The following is an 18,161-nucleotide window of genomic DNA, read 5'->3' on the forward strand; positions in this document are numbered from 1 at the left end:
GGAAAGCGTGGATGGCAGCCCTCTTACCTCTGGGCCCATCAAAGACCACACTGGTCCTCTTGTAATGACTATTACCACACATCAAGAAACACTGGAGTTGGACATTAACAAGACAGCGCATTATCTGGTTATTTTAGGACTGCCATGGCTAAGAAACCATAACCTCTACATTAATTGGACAGCCGGGACCCTATTCCTGGGCTCTGAACAATGTGTCCACCATCGTATCAATCAGGACTCTGTTCCACTGGAAAGGAACACAAGTCTTGGCAACAACAACATAGCTATGGCAGAGGTAAACGAGATTTCCACTCTTCCATCAGAATACAGGCAACTTTATTCCGTCTTTTCTGAGTCGGAATATTCGGAACTCCCCCCACACCGCAGGGATGACTGTGCTATCAATTTATTGCCAGACAGTCCTCTCGCCTTTGGGCGGATGTATATACTTTCAGTAAAAGAGAAGGAAGTCTTGAAAGAATATCTACTCACTCATTTAAAAAACAGCCTTATTACTGAATCCACCTCTCCAGCTGCGGCCTCCTTATTCTTCATTCCCAAGAAAAACACCTCAGAACTCCGCCCATGCATAGATTACAGAGGATTAAACAAAATCACTATCCCTGACAAATACCCCATGCCTCTGATTCCTGATATTCTGGAGGCGGTTAGAGGAGCCAAGGTATATACAAAGTTAGACTTCAGAGGAGCCTATCACCTGATTCGTATTAAAGATGGTGACGAGTGGAAAACAGCCTTTAGAACCCCTTTTGGTCATTACCAATATAGGGTCATGCCTTTTGGCTTAACCAATGCCCCAGCAGTCTTTCAAAGATTCATGGACCATTTATTTGCAGATATCACACTACATTATGTCATCGTCTACTTAGATGATATCTTGGTTTTTTCATCTACACGTACTTGCTCACTTGCGACAGAATCATCTGTTTTGCAAATTTGAAAAATGTGAATTCCACAAAACCTCAGTTGCATATCTAGGATATATTCTATCCGGTGACGGTATCTCAATGGACCCTACTAAAATCACTGCAATTACAGAATGGCCTTCTCCGACATCAGTCACAGACATCCAAAGATTCCTAGGATTTGCCAGTTTTTATCGGCGCTTCATCCCTCATTTTTTGTCTCTTACTAAACCTTTCACACACCTCCTGAAGAAAAGAATACCTTTCGTCTGGTCGAAGGAGACACAAGAATCCTTTGAACTCCTCAAGACCCTCTTCACAGAATCTCCCATTTTAACGGTGCCGGACCAAAGTCTTAGGTTCATTGTGGAGTCTGATGCCTCACAACATGCAATAGGAGCTGTCCTTCTTCAATCTGATATCCGGAACATAGAGCGACCTATAGCCTACCTTTCGAAAACTCTTTCTCCAGCAGGGAGCAACTACACGGTACTTGAGAAGGAACTATTAGCCATAAAACGTGCTTTGAAGAATGGCGCCATCTTCTTCTGGGGGCCAAGTACCCAATAGAAGTCCAAACAGATCATCATAACCTCTGTACCTTGCAATATGCACAAACTTGGAATATCCAACAAGCTAGGTGGGCTCATTTTTTTCCCCTTTCCGCCTAGTGTTTACGTTCATCCCTGGCACAACGAATTTGAAGGCGGACGCATTATCCAGAAAGAGTCATCTAGAGAAGACCCCCTTTAGGTTCGAACCCATGTTCCCTAAAGCAGTTTTTGTGCCAGTGATACACCATTTCCTACAGAAAGTCAAATCTAAGTCACAAGAACTGGAAGCCACCCAACCGGATTTACTCACCTCACATAATTTGACAAAAAGCAGACGTCTCTTCTTCAAAGACGAGAAAGTATACATTCCAGACAATGATCTGCAAAATGAAGTATTATGGCTTTGTCATGATTCTCAAGCAGCCGGACATCGGGGACCCTTGAATATATCCAACGTCACTTCTGGTGGCCTTCTATTCGAAGAGATGTACAGGAATACATTGCATCCTGCCCAGTGTGTCTTCAGTATAAAGCTCCTCAGATCCCTCCTTTAGGGGAATTGATGAAACCTCATTTACCAACCAGACCGTGGCAGATTATTTCTACAGATTTCATCGTAGATCTACCAAAGTCTGAGGGGTGTACTACCATCATGGTCACGGTAGACACTTTGACAAAAATGGCTCATTTTATTCCTTTGCCCTCCATTCCTTCGGCCGCTCTTATGGCACAGATCTTTTTGGACTGCATTTTTTCTCTTCATGGTCTTCCGGAAACTATAATTTCTGACCGTGGTCCGCAGTATACATCCAGATACTGGAAACAACTGTGTCACATATTGGGAGTCTCCCGAGCCCTAATTTCGGGTTACTACCCACAGACAAATGGACAAACTGAGCGCCTAAATCAAACCCTGGAAGGGTACCTCCGATGTTACATATCATCAGCTCAAGACAACTGGAAGAGCTTGTTATCCTTAGCTGAATTTGCATACAATAATGCAGCTGACTCGCCCATTCGAGCCTGCCCTTTCTTTTGTACCTATGGGTTTCACCTCTCTGTCTTCCCCACTTCAGTCCCTCAATCCTCCAGATTCCCAGATATTGAAGGGTTGGTATATGCCATTCAACAAGGACACAATAAGGCATGTATAGCTCTTCAAGAAGCCAAACTCTGGAGCAAAAGGCAGACAGACAAACATTGGTCCCCAAACCCCCCTATACAAATCGGGGATAAAGTATGGCTGGCCAATAAGTTCCTCCCCAGAAGACTGGTTACGTCCAAACTGTCTCCTAAATTCTTTGGCCCATTTACTGTGTTGGCACAACATGGACCCCTAGCGTACAGGCTGCAACTCCCTATGTCCTGGAGTCGCATTCATCCTACCTTTCATGTATCCCAGTTGAAACCTGATGTACGTAACCATTTTCATCAGACTGCTGTGGGGTGTCCTCCCCCGGTGATGACGAACACCGGTCCTGAATACGAGGTTTCGGGTATTTGTTACTCTCGCTACCAGAAGGGGGTGCTCCAGTACCTTGTGGACTGGAAAGGCTATACGCCGGCAGAGCGCTCTTGGGAGCCAGCTTCGGCAGTACATGCACCACGCCTTGTCCGTTCGTTTCATCGGTGTCACCCGGGTAAACTGGGTTTTTCCTCTCTTAGGAGGGGGCATACTGTTACGACCGGCCGCAGGGACTGGTCATTGTGGCGTCGCAAGCGTAATTATTCTAGAATAGGGATTTGTTCTTCCAACATGGCGCCCGCATCGCAGAGTTGCAGTACAGTGCATCGGATAGGATGTGACAAAGAAGCCCCTCCTTTTCATCCGGAAGCGTTACAAGTTTCCATGGATCCTGTGCAACAGCGCGTTGCTACTGTCTTCAGTGGCCACGCTCCGTGAGTTATTGCATGTTAGCAGTTCTACCTTTATCCACTCTTGATCTATTAGGCAACTTACTTGTTTCACTCTGTGTTTCTGTTTAGGAAATATCCCCCCTTGCAAAACCTCTCACGTAGGGCCTGCACTCACTTTCCGGACACAGAGCGGAGTTCCGGCAGGCTATGTAGGTAGCCAGTCTCGGCTTGTCTCGGGCCCTACGAATTTTCTTCATTCTCACTAATCTCTCTCCTTTGTCTCCCAGTTGAAATTCCCAACTACTGTCATTCGAATCCCGTCATTCCGTGAGTCATACTGTTTCCTAGGAACAACTTGATTGAAGCCACAGTCACTCTCTATACTTGGTAGGTGTTTCTCCTCTCTCTTAACTTCCTACCTTGCCATCCTGCTTCCGATTTATTCCCGTTATTTTCCTGTTATTTTCTAATTAGGATTGGGCATTTTCGGCAACAAACGAAGCTCCGCTACATAATCCTAAAAACTGCATGAGCAGGTATTTTCTCGTAGAAGTCAAGGGAGTAGAAGATATCCACATTCTCCTGATCCTAACTCTGTCTCACTGTTTTCAGTTAGTCACAAGAGTAGTTCCTGATCACAACTACCGGCTTGCCTGCCAGAACACACCACGCACAGTAACTACAGGAGCAGTCTCGACCAGTATATCTTCGCTCCCCCGGCTCCAACAGGGTTTTCTTCCCCATGAGGGTTTCCCAGGATACCTTTCCTTTTGCTATTGTCTTTTGATGGTTCAGTGCATTTCCACCAGTGATATAATCAACATAACAGATAATGGTTAACACCCTCTTCCTCTTCCTTGTCCCCTTCCTATACCCAGACCCTCTTCCTGATCCCTCACTCTAGCCTCTCTTACTAGTCTCTTGCCATCAGACTGTGCACCAGTCTTTCATGTTCCTTATTCTAGTCTTTCTTCCTCTTCCTTTTACCTATTCCCTCTTCCTCATCCTAGTGCTTGATTCTCCTCATAGTCCATATTCCTCCTCCTAGTGCCTTACCCGAGTCCCTCTTCCTCATAACAGTTCCTCTTCCTTGTCCTAGTCGCTTTATCATCTTCCTCAAATCTCTATCTCATGTTAGTTCCTCTCGCTCAAATGAGTCCCTCTTCCTCATCCATTTTCCTTGTGCAAGTCCTTCTTCCTCATCTTACTTCATCATCCAAATCTTCCTTCTCCTTCCTGATTCTAGTCCCTCTTCCTCATCCTAGTCCCTCTCTCTTGTCCCACTTCCTCATCATAGTCTTGCTCCCTCTTCTTAAATCCAGTTCCTCTTCCTTAGTCCTTCCTGTCCTAGTCCCTCTACCTCACCCTAGTCCCATATCATTATCCTAGATCCTCATTCTAACCCTGTTCCTTTTCCTAAACCTAGTATCTTGTTCCAATCTCTTTTGTTCATACTAGTTCCTCTTACGGTTCCTTGACCCTCTTCCTCATCCCCATCATCATCCCTTGCCCTAACCCCTCTTACCAGTACCTCTTCCTCTTTCTCATCCAATTTAATTTCCATCTTCCTCTTCTTAGTACCTGGTCCAAATGCCTGGTCCTAGTTCATCAACCTCCTTCAAGGCATGCCTCATTACGAGTTTGGCGGTGTTGCCAAACATGGTGGTGATACAGTGGTAACAGGGTTACCACTGCATTACCTCCACATTACCACACCACCGAACTAAAGGTTTGGAAGTAAGGTGGAGGAAAACCCTCCAGCGGTATGCTGGAGGTAACCTGACAGCAGAATTACTGCTGGTAGTTATTTCGGCAAAATCCCCACAGAGTTCCATGGACTTCAATAAACGGGCATCAACACTGCCTATCACCACTTGTAATTCGCCAGTAATGATGCCGGACCAAGTGGTGGTAACAGTAAATCCATTTGGTGGTATCTCGGGGGATTTACTGAAAAGATAACACCAAACTTGTAATGAGGCCCTAGTTTGTTATCCTAATCTCTCATCCTAGTCCCAGCACAGTCTCCATCCTAATCCTAGCCAGTCTCTCATTCACAGTCTCTCAGTATTTCAGGCACAGTCTCTTAGTAAATGCAGTCTCTCTCTTGTACTCCCTATTTCTTAATCTATCTTGTCTGGTTTCCCATCCATCTGTCCCTTTTCATCTGTCTCCTGGTCTCTCTCTCTTTCCAGCTCTCTACTTTCTATTTCTTTCTCTCTCTTTCCCTCCCTCTAACTGGGAAGTGTGGTGTCGGCAAGGGTGGAAATGAAACAAGACAAAGGAGATTTAATGGCTGCACTGACAGTTTGAGAGTTTGGATGCCGAAAGCATAAAATGACACTTTAACTACAAGAATTTTGCTTTGCTATCGTGAGGCAACCATCCCATATGCCTGCATGTGGGTCTTCATTTGGTATGTCGCCATTGTGCAACGGGGGCATCACTTGATTGGAGGGTTTGAGGTATGCATGAAACTTAAGCTCTGTAGAGCGGCTGTTTCAGTTGACCCGCAGGTAAATGGCAAGGCATGTGTTCTGCTTATATGTTTTTCGGCCAGGAACAGGCAGATGGATGTAATGCTATAAGATTTTCCTTATTTTCGCTTTAGCTTGTATGTTATCAGGACCATTGATGCACACCTGCACTGCCTCCCGGGCAACCCCTGCATTAGGCGGCTATTCTGTATCCCTACAGTCCCCCACCAGCTCTTGACACTTGATGTCTGCACTTATCCCTGCATTTGCCACAAGCTGGCTGCACTTTTTACCTATTGTTGTATTTATTTTATTTATATTTTTTACTGTTGATCCTATGTATTGCACTGCCCCCTCCCCCTTCCCCCTTGCACATACCCTTTCCCCCTCCCCTGCACTTGCACGATCTCAATGTCACCCGGCCTAGTAAGATCGTTGTCTTTGTCTTCCCTCTGTTCCCCCTCCCTTGCCTCGTCACGCCTTGAAGCAGCTGTGAAATGCCATATCATATCATCTTTGCCTAGACATGGTGCTGGGTCTTAATATTATACAATAGTCTCATCTTCTTGCAAACTATAGTTACCAAGCATTGCATGCACTGATGCACATGAGTAATCTATTTCATAGTAGTATTGTCCTACTTGTGGGCTCTGTAGTAAATGGATTATGAGAGGTTACACTGCTCAATATTGGTTCTGGCTCTGGATGATTTGGGCTTGAAGGTGGATTTTAACGTCACAGATGATGCTATGCTGGAAGGTACAGAGATCAGTGGTGTTGCTAGGTCCGGAAAAGACCCAGGGCTATGCTGATGTCGGAACAGTTGGGACCTGGGGCTAGCTAGCCTTTTGGCTGTAGCCCCTGAGATTCTATCCGGGGCTACAGCCAAGAGACCTGGGGCTATAGCCCCCTTAGCCCCTCCCTAGCAACGCCTCTGACAGAGATCAAAATGATTTTGCGGGCTTCCGTAGCAGGCTCCGCATGCTGCATGCTTCATGCCTCACCTGTAGATGTAAAATGTTATGTATGTTTAATCAGCCAGCAGAGGCTAACAGCTCACGTAATAACTCTCAAGTGATGACTGACCCTTCATCCTGTTCTTTGACCCCGGAAGAATCGCATGGGGTCAAAACAAATTCATGCCTATAAATATAAAATGGAATACTGGAGTACTAACTGGAAAAACCCATGCCCATTTCACTGGATGCCGTAGATATCACCTGTTACCTAAAGGCAATCCCCATTCAGTTGATTCCCCACAGAAACCTTCTTACATGTTTTCTGTCGGTCTCCCTTCAGGACTTTCTAAGGGAATCATATCCTTCCTCAGGATCATGACTGTATGGGTCAAGACTATGTTTGCGTCTTCACAGACACTCGTTCTCTCTCTCATTCTTCTTTCACTCCCTTTCTCTTCTATCTCTTGGCTCTTCTCCTGTTCTCCTCTTGCTCCTTCTTAGCCTCTCCCCCTACTTTTGGCCTTTCTAGCTCTCCCTTCATCTCTCTTCTTACTCTCACATGTCTCCTCTCATTCTGTACCCCCTCTTCTCCCACCTCTCTCTCCTCTCTCTCTGTCCCCTCTTCTCTCTCCCACATGTCTCCTCTCTCTCTATCGCTTTCTCTCTATCCCCTCTTCTCTCCTCCCACCTATGTCCGTTCCCTCTCTCTGTCTCTCTCTTCTGTCTCTCTCTCTTCTCTTACCCTGTTCCCTCATCTCTCCTCCCACCTGTCTCCTCTGTTTCTCTGGTCCTTCTTCCCTCTTGTGTTATCCCTCTAATCTTATCCTACTCCCCTACCAACTACTCCCTCTTGTCTCCCAACGCCACTACTATGATATATGATATGATAGTCTATTTATATAGCGCCTATACACAATATGTTTCAAAGCGCTTCACGACAAGGGAGTGAACAAGGGAAAATACAATGACATTCTTACAGGCCATGAACAAAAAGAATGTGAAATGAACTATCGTACTCGGCCTGACGACATTTCAGATAGTGCAAGAGCTAAAACACAGATAGGAAGGAAATGGAAAACAGACAGGCGACTACCGTACTAGGCCTGATGACATTTCTGGTAGAGCCGGAGATTGATAGAGGTGAGGGAGGGGGGAGGAGAAAGGAGGGAGAGGAACAATACAAGCAACTATCGTACTAGGCCTGACGACAAATCAGATAGTGCTGGGGGAGGGGCAAATAAAGGGGGCGGGGGAGGAGACACACATTTGTTGGTATCTCTACATTCTCTCATTTTCTCCCACTCTTACTCACTCTTCTGTCTCCCACACCCTTCTCCTAACTTATTTACTCCTACATGCATGTTCACAATCACATCCTCTCTCTCTCTCTCTCTCTCTCTCTCTATCTCGCTCTCACTCTCTCTCTCTCTATCTCACTTGTAATCACTTTCTTGCACAGACAACAACTTCCACCACCACAATAGACCTCTCAGCACTGTGCTCCACCTTGAGTCCTTTGCCTGGTCTCTCGGTCCACCTCTGCACCTTCTGATCTGGCTTGAACATCTTTCACTCTGGCTCTCTACTACATGGTATTTATACATGTGGCTTCCTGGGTTTTCCCTATCCTCTCGCCTCCATTGGCTCTGGGTCCGCCCTGGCTCAAAGGGCCAATCTACTTCCATTCTTTCCTCCGGGGTTGGGACATTGCTCGGCACAGTCTGAAACACCCCTGCTAGCCCCACACTCTTTCCATGTGCTGTGTTTCTGGCAGTCTCTGCACTTTGGTAAGCAAAGTGTTCGCTTGGCGTCCTGTTTATTCTGGGCTTCGGAGTGTCAAACTTTCTTTGCTATTCCAGGGCTGTCTTGGATGCCGGAGTCTCCACTGTAGTATCTTGATTGGTGGCTTGTCCCCGTGGTTCGTTGTTGTTCTCGGCGACCACACGCCCTTTTGGTTCTTGTAGTACCAAAAAGAAACAAAGAGGACTCTGACCAGAAAGATGACAGCAAAGCATTGAGGTCCATATAGAAGTCACATTTAGGGGTTTCAGGGACTGGTGCCCTCCAACCTCCCCACCCACCACCACCTCTGGAGTATGATTGAATCTGGCAGAGGCCCTGATAGACCACCTACCCCAGGTCACATGGAGTTCCTATTCCCTCCTTGACAGGGTCAAGCCCCGGATCCTGTCGCACTTCTTAACCCCTTAAGTGCCAGGCTATTATCCAAGTCAATGCAAAAAGGACGGCCATGCTCATCCTTGGCACTTTTTTTAAAATTATTATTATTATTATTATTATTTTTTATTAAAACATATGGTTTAATACAAACCTTTATCTGGCATCTAAAATCAACCTCTTTTAGCATCATTGGATGCTAATACACTTGGTCTATATTTCATTTCATTCCATTCTATTCATCAGTTTCCGATCTATTCACTTCTTTTCAGTCCCACAAAATGTTTTTCCCCTAGTTTAGATTAGTAAAACACTTCCTCTAAAAAATTTGACCAAAGTAAAAATGGGTCAACAAAAATTGTTCCCCCTACAACAAGTCTAACCACCAATCATCCGCACAATAGGTGTTTCTCAATTCTATGCATTTTCCTAGATGTCTCGTCCTAAACAGAAAAGTGTGACATGTTTTAATGATTCCACCTCCCCTCTCGCCCACAGAATCTGCAATCTACTGCGTTCTCCGTTTGTTTATAAAGTGAGGTAATCTTTTTTGTGGGATAGAGATGGAACCTAAATCTCAAAAAGCCTTGTCTAAATCTGGGACAGGGGAATTCAATCAGATATTTTGGGAAGCAGATAAACCCCTTTACTTCCCGATGCAGGCCTTCATGAAGCTGCTTTTGGCTTCCACTGTTTGCATCCAATCTGTCTGCCAAAGCTTTTTTTTTTACCTTGTCTGGATTTGAAACCAATGTCTCTTGGTCCGTACCTATCTGTTCCAGAATTGAAAGGCATTTCAGTTTCCAATGGGTCATTAATCTCCCATTGCTCTTTGCCAATTCGTCCCTTAGAATTTGGTATGGGATCAGAGTTGTTGGTATAATTAATTTTCGAAAAAGAGATAAGGTTTTCCAAGTAGCTATCGCCACTTAGGATATAAGGTCCATCTCAAACCTTAATAGTACAGTTGGGATTCTGTGGGGGACTCTTAAAACGTCTCTTTAAAAGATCCCCTCAGACGAAGACCATACCTTCGCTGAAGTGCACACAAAGGCCTCTGCTCCATAGGTTAGAATCAGGACTACTTTCGAGTTGCAGAAAATTAGCAATGGTTAAATTGAAAACTTCCCATACATTCTGTGTATCACTCGCCCCTGGGCTGTGACATTTTTCTGTTTTGTTTTTAAATCCAGCAAGCGAGCTGCGTCACAGATTCTAAGTTCAAGTGGCACCTGAAAGGTTTCCTGCGAGTACACCGGGCCGAACCTAAGATGAAAAGGTTTGGTTTAGCAGGGTTTATTTCCAGTTCTTTTGCCTCCATGTAGCCCTGCAGTGCCACCAATCTACGCTGGAGACCCATCAGAGTTGGCTCAATCAGGACCTGGTCGTCAGCATAAAGCATCCAACCCAAGTCCTGTTCTCCAGTCTTTGGAGGAAAGGATTTTGATGGTTTTAATGAATCCGCTAGATCACTCAGGAATAGATTTAAATGGGTTGAGGCCAAGCGGCAGGCCTGCTTCAGGCCCTTGTAAGTATATATCTCCTTTGTAAGCTCCCACTGAGCAGTCAGCATGATGTGCACCTTGGTTGGAGCATAGCAAGCCTTCATTGACGCGAAGAGGAGGTCCACCTCGCAGCCCCAAGCTTGGATTTTAAAGATTATTTAATCTGAGAGAGCATCAGATGTGAGATTTCTGTGTGTTTATTTACTATTATAAGTTCTTTTATTCAAGTGGTGCTCTTTTTAGACTTAACATTTTTTAATTATCTAATTACACTTTTTCTGTTTCAAATCCCTCGCGTCTCTTTCATTGCTGTGCGTTTATATATATTTGTGAACTTTGTGTCACAGCGCGCTGTGCACTTTAACTCCTGTTTATCTGCTCTAAATACGTTCTTACTTTTCATAACTTTTCAAATCACATTTATTATAATGACACATAATTCGGTGGAAAATGATATGGCTTGATCACAGTTGTTGTCTTTATGGTGACACCTAGGTCATGGCACTTGCCTAATCCCAAGCTGCGGACACTCATTTACCCAGTGGCGGGGCTGGAAACTGCTTCAATTCACTATTAACCAAAGCTGGCCCCAACCCTTCACCATGTATGTGTGCTTAGGCAGCACCCGGCTTCCTTCCATTCCTTTTTTCATTGGCTCTCTTCCTCACCATTTCACCCAATAAAAGCTCATCAAAAAATGTCTACCTTCACCACCACTGAGTGGGCTGCCTAAGATAAAATCAGACTGATTATTGTGAGCTCTGCCTTTATTGCAAATAATAATGCAATGAAAGAAGAACAAAGCATAGATACATTTAAAGAGAAACACCCAGCTATATAATGAGCATTACAATAAATACAGCAATTCTGTAAGAGCTCACATAGTAAAGCCACAGAAGGTATAGCACTTGTAAACGTGCTTAATTAATAAGCATGAACACTGACCCGCATGTTCTTAGGCCTATTTCTCTTAGCTTGTGTCTCTCTAACAAATGGTTCCAATATGTAACAAGTGTCAATGCCAGGTAACATGAGCAGAACCATCATGGTTAGTCTACATTGTGAAAACCCTCTACTCCTAAGAAGAAGAATGAGGGTTTTGGCCCTGATGTCTCCTGTAAAGTGCAAAAAAAGAATACAAAATGTCATTAATGTTTGAACAGATATCTTTTCACCAAACACAAAAAAAATCCCACAATTGTTTACCCTCTCATTCCCCTGTGAATGTCTTCAAGGGAAGGAGATCAAAACTAAAATGTGACAAAAGTGCTCTTCTAAAAACTTAAAGACAATGTTGCATAGGTACACTTTTATTGAGTTTTTAGCCCATTCTAGGTCATTTCGTTTATTTATTTATTTATTGGGAATTTATTAGACGCCTATACAACCATTGGTGCTTCAAGGTGCCACAAGATAAAGTGGGGATCAAGGGGGGTGGGACAAGGGATTAAATAACAATGGCAACAGTAAATATACAATGGTGGTCCTACTAGGCCTTGTGACATTCAGACGTGCAAGTGCAGTGAAGAGAAGAGCGGGGATAGGGAAGGTCAGGGTCAGGGGAGGGGGAGAAGGAAAGTGAAAGTGCTGGTGGGAGCACGGGAGGGAAGTGCCAAGGGTTGCCAAGGTGGAGCATCAGGTGGCCTTGACTCTTGGTTTACAAACCAGTGCGCACAATTGAGGCATTGTCAGTTCTAAAACACATAGCTGGGCAATTGGTATTTTTCTCTAGTATTGCAGGGTATGAGATATTTTTAAAATAGCTGTAGTAAGTCGCTGCTTGGCTTCCCCCACACATCTGCTATGCAAGTGATAATGGCAACTCTCGTAGCCTTCCAATTTAAATAGAGAGTCTCATTTGCCCCATTTGAATTTGCCATTCCAGAAGTAGTTTTGGAGACATGGCTTGTCCAGAGCCATTTCATGCTGATACTAGATTCCCAGATAATAAAATTACTTACATTTGCAAAACAAGGTACGCCGTAAATTGCTACTTGGTATCCCTTACCCCCTTAACTAAGTGCATCAAATGAAGGGTTGACCCTTAAACCTCTGTCTGGCACGTAGTCACCATAGAAGCCGCATCATAATCTTATAAAAGTATTGGCAAGCTTCGACCACCCACAAGTTACATCAGCTGTTACTCCCTCCAGCATATTAGGCAATGAGTTAATATATAAAGAAAACAGGAGGGGGCCTGAACACAAACTTGGCTGGCCCGTCTCACTGATGCCATGAAAGACGTCAATTCCCCGCTGTTTCCAAATCAGACTTTGGCAGTGTTAATGGTGTGCAGCTCGAACAGTAGATCCAAAACAGATGTCAAGTTGTTTAAGTGTGACCTATAGTTTCTTTGGGTTTACAAAATCGAAGGCCGACGTCAGGTCCACGAAGGCAAGATTGATGGAGCATCCATGGACCAGCAGATTGTTTGAGAAAACCAAATGTACGTTAAATACTTGCATGACTGCACCGACCGCATGGGTATCCAACAGATATGTTGTTCAGCCAACCGAGGCATTGTTATTTCATAAATACCTTTACCAAATAACTAAGAAGAAGAATTTAAAAGGAACATGGGATGGTAGGATTTAGGATCTGACATTGCCCCCCTTTTACAGCTTGGAACAATAATGGCTTCTTTCCAGATGTGCGGGAAGTGGCAATGTCTGATAAACATATTAAATAGCAGAGTCAAACCCAGGCTCCATAAGTCGATACAATGCAGGAACAGAGACTGCATAAGAGAGGTCTCTCTGATACAAATGATTGTTGGGGCTGTGTTCACAGAGCGGCACTCCAGAACACATGCTCTGAGAGTGTGGGAGAGTGAGAGATTTCTGGTGGAGACTCTGCATCATTTTTAACAAGGTGTTTGGACAGACCTTGGATTATGATTTCAATACATTAATTCTTGGTGATGACGAAATACTCACTGATCTAAGTACCTCACAACAAAAATGGCTATTTAGAGGTAGCTCAGTGGCCCAAAAATGTATTTTAAGAGGGTGGAAGTCGTGAATATCTCCAGAACTGCATGTTTGGATGGGCGAAATGTTAAAATTGGCTGACATGGAAAGAATGATTTATCGTTGGAAAAAAGAAATGTTCTTTTTTAGAAGATATGGAGTAGATTCCTGGACATGTACTAGCTCTGTCTATAATGTTTCTACATATTTGTCTCGGGAGGATAGCTCAGGGGCAACATGCACACCTTGAAAGCAAAACGACATAGAGCACCACAGGGTGCACCACAGGTTCTATTCCCAGGTCTGCAGTTAAAAAACTCTCTGTATTAAGCGCGTTATAAATAACCTATCATGTCTTATTGACTGAATATTGTTTCACTAGGATATTGTCAAATGTAAAAACTGTTAATAAAAAAAAAAGAAACAATGCAGGAACAAGTCTATAGGCATCCCATCCAGCCTTGGACGTAAGCATTTTGCCTCGCTCTCTCAAGCATTTCTATTTTCATCCCAGGGGAAAACTAAACATTTTGCCTCAATACTGTGCGGGGCAAGAATTGAATTGACAAGTGGCCCATCTGGTGAGGTTAGTATTGAAAAATATTCCTTCTACGTTTGTGTTGGAATCTCCATATGCAGGTCTTTGCCGGGCTTAGAATTTGGAGTCACATGGAAACTACTCTCCACAAAGCATGAAAGCCATTGGTTGCTGCCGCGGCCTGTAACATTTGTACTCCTTTCAGTCTCCACTAATACTCTCGATACAGTTCCCGGGCAAAAGCCAGCATGCATAAGTCCAACATTGTAAAAGGCTGCCACCCCACAATGCTCTTTGTTGGGGGACGTGGCTTGGCGCCCATGCGAGAGTGAGCGAGTCACAGAGAGCTCCCGGGTGATCCGCTACACGATCCTTATAAACGGCTGAAAATGGCAGGAGACCCTGAACAAATCGAAGGAACGGCACCCGGAGGGTCCAGGGCGCGCACGGGCGAAAGCCTGAACAAAATCGGAGGTCGGAAAGACCAGAAATGAGGTGAAGCAGAGGTGCGGGGCCACCACACAAAATGGTGGCCGCGGCCCACTGAGGACCCGCCTGCGCTCCGAAAGTCAGTGGAAGCTGAGTATGCAGACGGGTGGGTGCAGGGGCGCGGACGGCTGCCCACCGGATACACACACACCACCCGCGGAAGATCAAGAGAGGCCCCAAACCCAACCGCCCTCCCTAACAGGGACGTGGAACGAGGCACACACCACTATGCCACGTGAAGGGGGAGCAGGCATCCGAGGATAGCGGCAGAGGAGAGCGGAGGGCCGAGACACGGGAAGAGCACAGCGCCTTTGGCCCGAGCCACCGACAGGGTGCCCCCCAGCGCACAGAAGTCCTCCGGAGTGCACCCACACAGCAGCAGCCCGGAGGGGGAGATCCCGACCCTGTCCCGGCCCTCAACAGCAGAAGGCAAGTGGGCTACCGGCCCGGGGCCGCGGCAGGGCAGCGGGCAGCAGCAACCAGCGGAGACGCAACCGGAGCACCCGGTAAGGACGAGACAGCGGAGGCAGAAAATCGTAACAGCCCCGGCGAGGCTGCAGCTGGACAGAGTGACTTTAGCTGCTGCGTGCCGGGCCCAGGGAGGTGCTGGGGAGCGGCAGGGCCCACGCAGGGAAGGGAGAACACCGACTACAAAGTGGAGGCCGCCCAGGGGCACAACGCCCCCATCCAAGCACAGACACACAAGGCCACAAACATCAGCATGCCTGAGAAACAGAAAGGCAGCAGAGGGAGGCAAACAAGCATGGAGACATTTTCCCGCAAGAGCGAGGACTCACAACCTGGGACGGCGGCGGCGGACACAGCCACATCATACGCTACGCAAGGGGAGCTCAAAGAAGTGGAAGGCAGTATCCTAGAGGCCATAGAGGGGCTAAAGGCCTCAATAGAGGCAAGATGGATGCAGTGATCGTGGACGTGGGGCTCCTCAGGCAGGACACGAGGAACCTAGCGGAGAGAGTGACAACGGTGGAACAACAGGTGCAGAGCAATAGAGCAAACGTGCCCACCTCTCAGTCACAAATGTCGGATGCACTGGAGTGGATTAAAACACTAGGGGAGGCCACCAGGGGGCGCGGGCAGGATGGACGCCTGAACGTCGAGCTCCGCACCCAGCCCCGGGTGAATCACGATTTATCGGCGAAACGAGGGTCCCATATACTACGCGACCCCCCCCAAAAGACGTGGAAGCCTGTGGCCCCCACCTGGGTCCAACTTTGGTTCCGATCCGACGCTCCTGTGCGGAGTTACACGGACCAAGGCGATATCGGCTGCCCCTCCCCCACGACCTGGCGCGGAGTGGCGCAGGAGACAGCACGAGCCGCGCCGCCCACGAATAGGCCCGAGAGGGTGAGCCCGCGGCGCTTCCTCCCCTGGGCATCCTCCGACTTGAAGAAAACCGTCCACCCACACAGGGAACGCACGCCCGGCGCCTCTGGTGCCCGAGGCCCGGCCTGACCCGGAGAAAGGCGGCGTCCGTCGTAAACTGGCCGACACGAACCCCTCATGAACTGGAGAGAGAACTTGCTGAAATATCAGTTTGTTCCCAAAGAAAGGACCATGGCCGCCGGTAGCCCCACCGTCCCACCCCCGGATCTGGGGGCTATCCAGAACAACATCCAAACGATTCTGGAGGAGATACGAGGTATGAGGACAGACATGGGGGCCAAACTGGCCGACCTCACCACCAAGGTCGCCACCCTAGAAGACCGCGTGGAGGGCGTCGAGAATAACCAACTTTCGGCGACACTCCTCGAAACCCAAATGGACATGAGACTCCGAGACATGGAAAGGCGCGAGGAAGAGCTTCGGTTCAAGGTTGACGACATGGAAAATAGGGAGAGGAGGAACAACCTTCGAATCTTTGGCCTGATGGAATCTGAGGGCGAATCCGTACAAGGACTTGAAGGCAAAGTGCACGATATCGTGAGGATCGCCCTGGGAACGGAAGACGTGGGGGCGACCAACTTCGACAGGGTGCACCGAGCGGGGGGGGGAGGCAGAGGCCCACGCTCGGTTCTGGTTCGGCTGCACTACTACAGGGACAAGATCAGAATCCTGGAAAAGGCGAGACATCTTGGCACCATACAGTACGGTGATTCAAAGGTATCCATCTTCCAAGACCTCTCGGCCCTAACCCTGTCAATGAGGAGGAAATGCGGCACACTCACAAGATGGTTGCAGGGAAAAGGAGTCCGATATCGGTGGGGTCACCCCTTCTATTTGGAGTTTGAGTGGCTAGGTGAGAAACACCACCTGGTGTCGGAGGAGGACATACGAAGAGCCACGGACGATCTGGTGAACGACCAGGCGGGCCATTCGGGCGCCCAGGAGGGAGGACCACGGGACCCCCCTAGGGGTCCCGACGGCCCAGGAAATCACAGTGGGAAATCTAAGGTCAAGGGGGCCCGAAAGTTTCGGAAAACCAGACACCCGTCGATGAACCCTGAAAATCACACTGACTCATGAAAATGACGTTCGATTGGAAGGAGAGAAAATCATGAGGTGAGAGACGATTCAGGGTACGGACGCAGGAGGCCCCGGGCCCACGAACTGCCTTGAACGGACACCGCGGCGGTGTTGCGTTTGGCCCACCGGACCTTGGGTCGGCAGACCATTATGTTAAAAAGTTAACTGTTTATTTGTGTTGCCCCGCGTTTGGGTTTCTGGTTGTGGGTTGAGGGCCCGGGCGGGGTCTCTGGTTTTTGTCTCGGTTAAGTGCACCGAAGGCCTGCAGGGGCCGACCTGAATCGGACTTGCGATCTGGGACTCTCCAGACACACGAAAACCCCGGGGCTGGGGTTGGAGTCCTTGGTGGTTCGTTGACCGGCCCCAACACATGTTGGGGAGAGTGGACGGACGCCTCAAGGTACAAGGGTGGGGAGGGGGGAGGGAAGACACGGGGAGGGGGGTCAGTTGCAAGGGGGGAGGGGATGGGGGGGATAACGGGGTAGTTTGGGGGACTCAGGGGGAAATTCAGTTCAGACCGCAAGAATACGCTTGGCAAGGGGCACTAAAATTCAATCACCACGAGGGGTTCAGAATACGCACACGGTATGATGACAACGATTGAAGGGAAGGTGGGCACGTTAAATGTCAAGGGTCTAAACTCTCAAAATAAAAGATCCCTCACGGGCAACATGTTCCGAAAACAACACCTGACGGTCCTATTTCTACAGGAAACACATTATAAGCGCGGGAGGGAATCCAGAATCAAGGGGAAAGACATCGGTAGCAACTATTGGGCTTCACACCCGACCTCGAAGAAGGAGGGGGTGGGCATTCTCCTGGGAAGGGCTCTCCAACTAACGGGGGTGGAAACCAAGAGGGGGTTTGGGGGTCGATTTCTGGGTGTCAAGGGGCTTTGCGAGGGGCAGCGAGTTACTCTCGCCACCGTATACGCGCCCAACACGGGCCAGGTGGAGTTCCTCACACGGATCTTTGGTGTCATGGATGAATGGGCCGAGGGGGCCATGATTCTCGGGGGTGATTTTAATCTCATAGCCGACCCCCAACTGGACTGGTGGTCCGCCAGAGGTGGGGTACCCAAGGGGATCACGAGGGATAACCTGGCCTTGCAGAACCTCTTGAAGGATCACTACTGGGTAGATGTTTGGCGCAAGGCGTACCCGGCCCAGGGTGGTTACACATTCTTTTCTCCCCCGCACTGCACCTACACCAGAATCGACCT

The 18,161-nt window shown here is 47.6% G+C and overlaps 1 protein-coding gene across 1 annotated transcript in view; it reads right to left on the reverse strand.

Annotated features, from left to right (window-relative positions):
- SLC22A3 (solute carrier family 22 member 3) overlaps positions 1-18,161 on the reverse strand; it is a 913,774-nt gene that overhangs the window by 524,632 nt on the left and 370,981 nt on the right. The window lies entirely within an intron of this gene.

Source organism: Ambystoma mexicanum, chromosome 4q, assembly GCF_040938575.1.
Source record: "Ambystoma mexicanum isolate Mex_15411 chromosome 4q, UKY_AmexF1_1, whole genome shotgun sequence".
Taxonomy (NCBI): Eukaryota; Metazoa; Chordata; class Amphibia; order Caudata; family Ambystomatidae; genus Ambystoma; species Ambystoma mexicanum.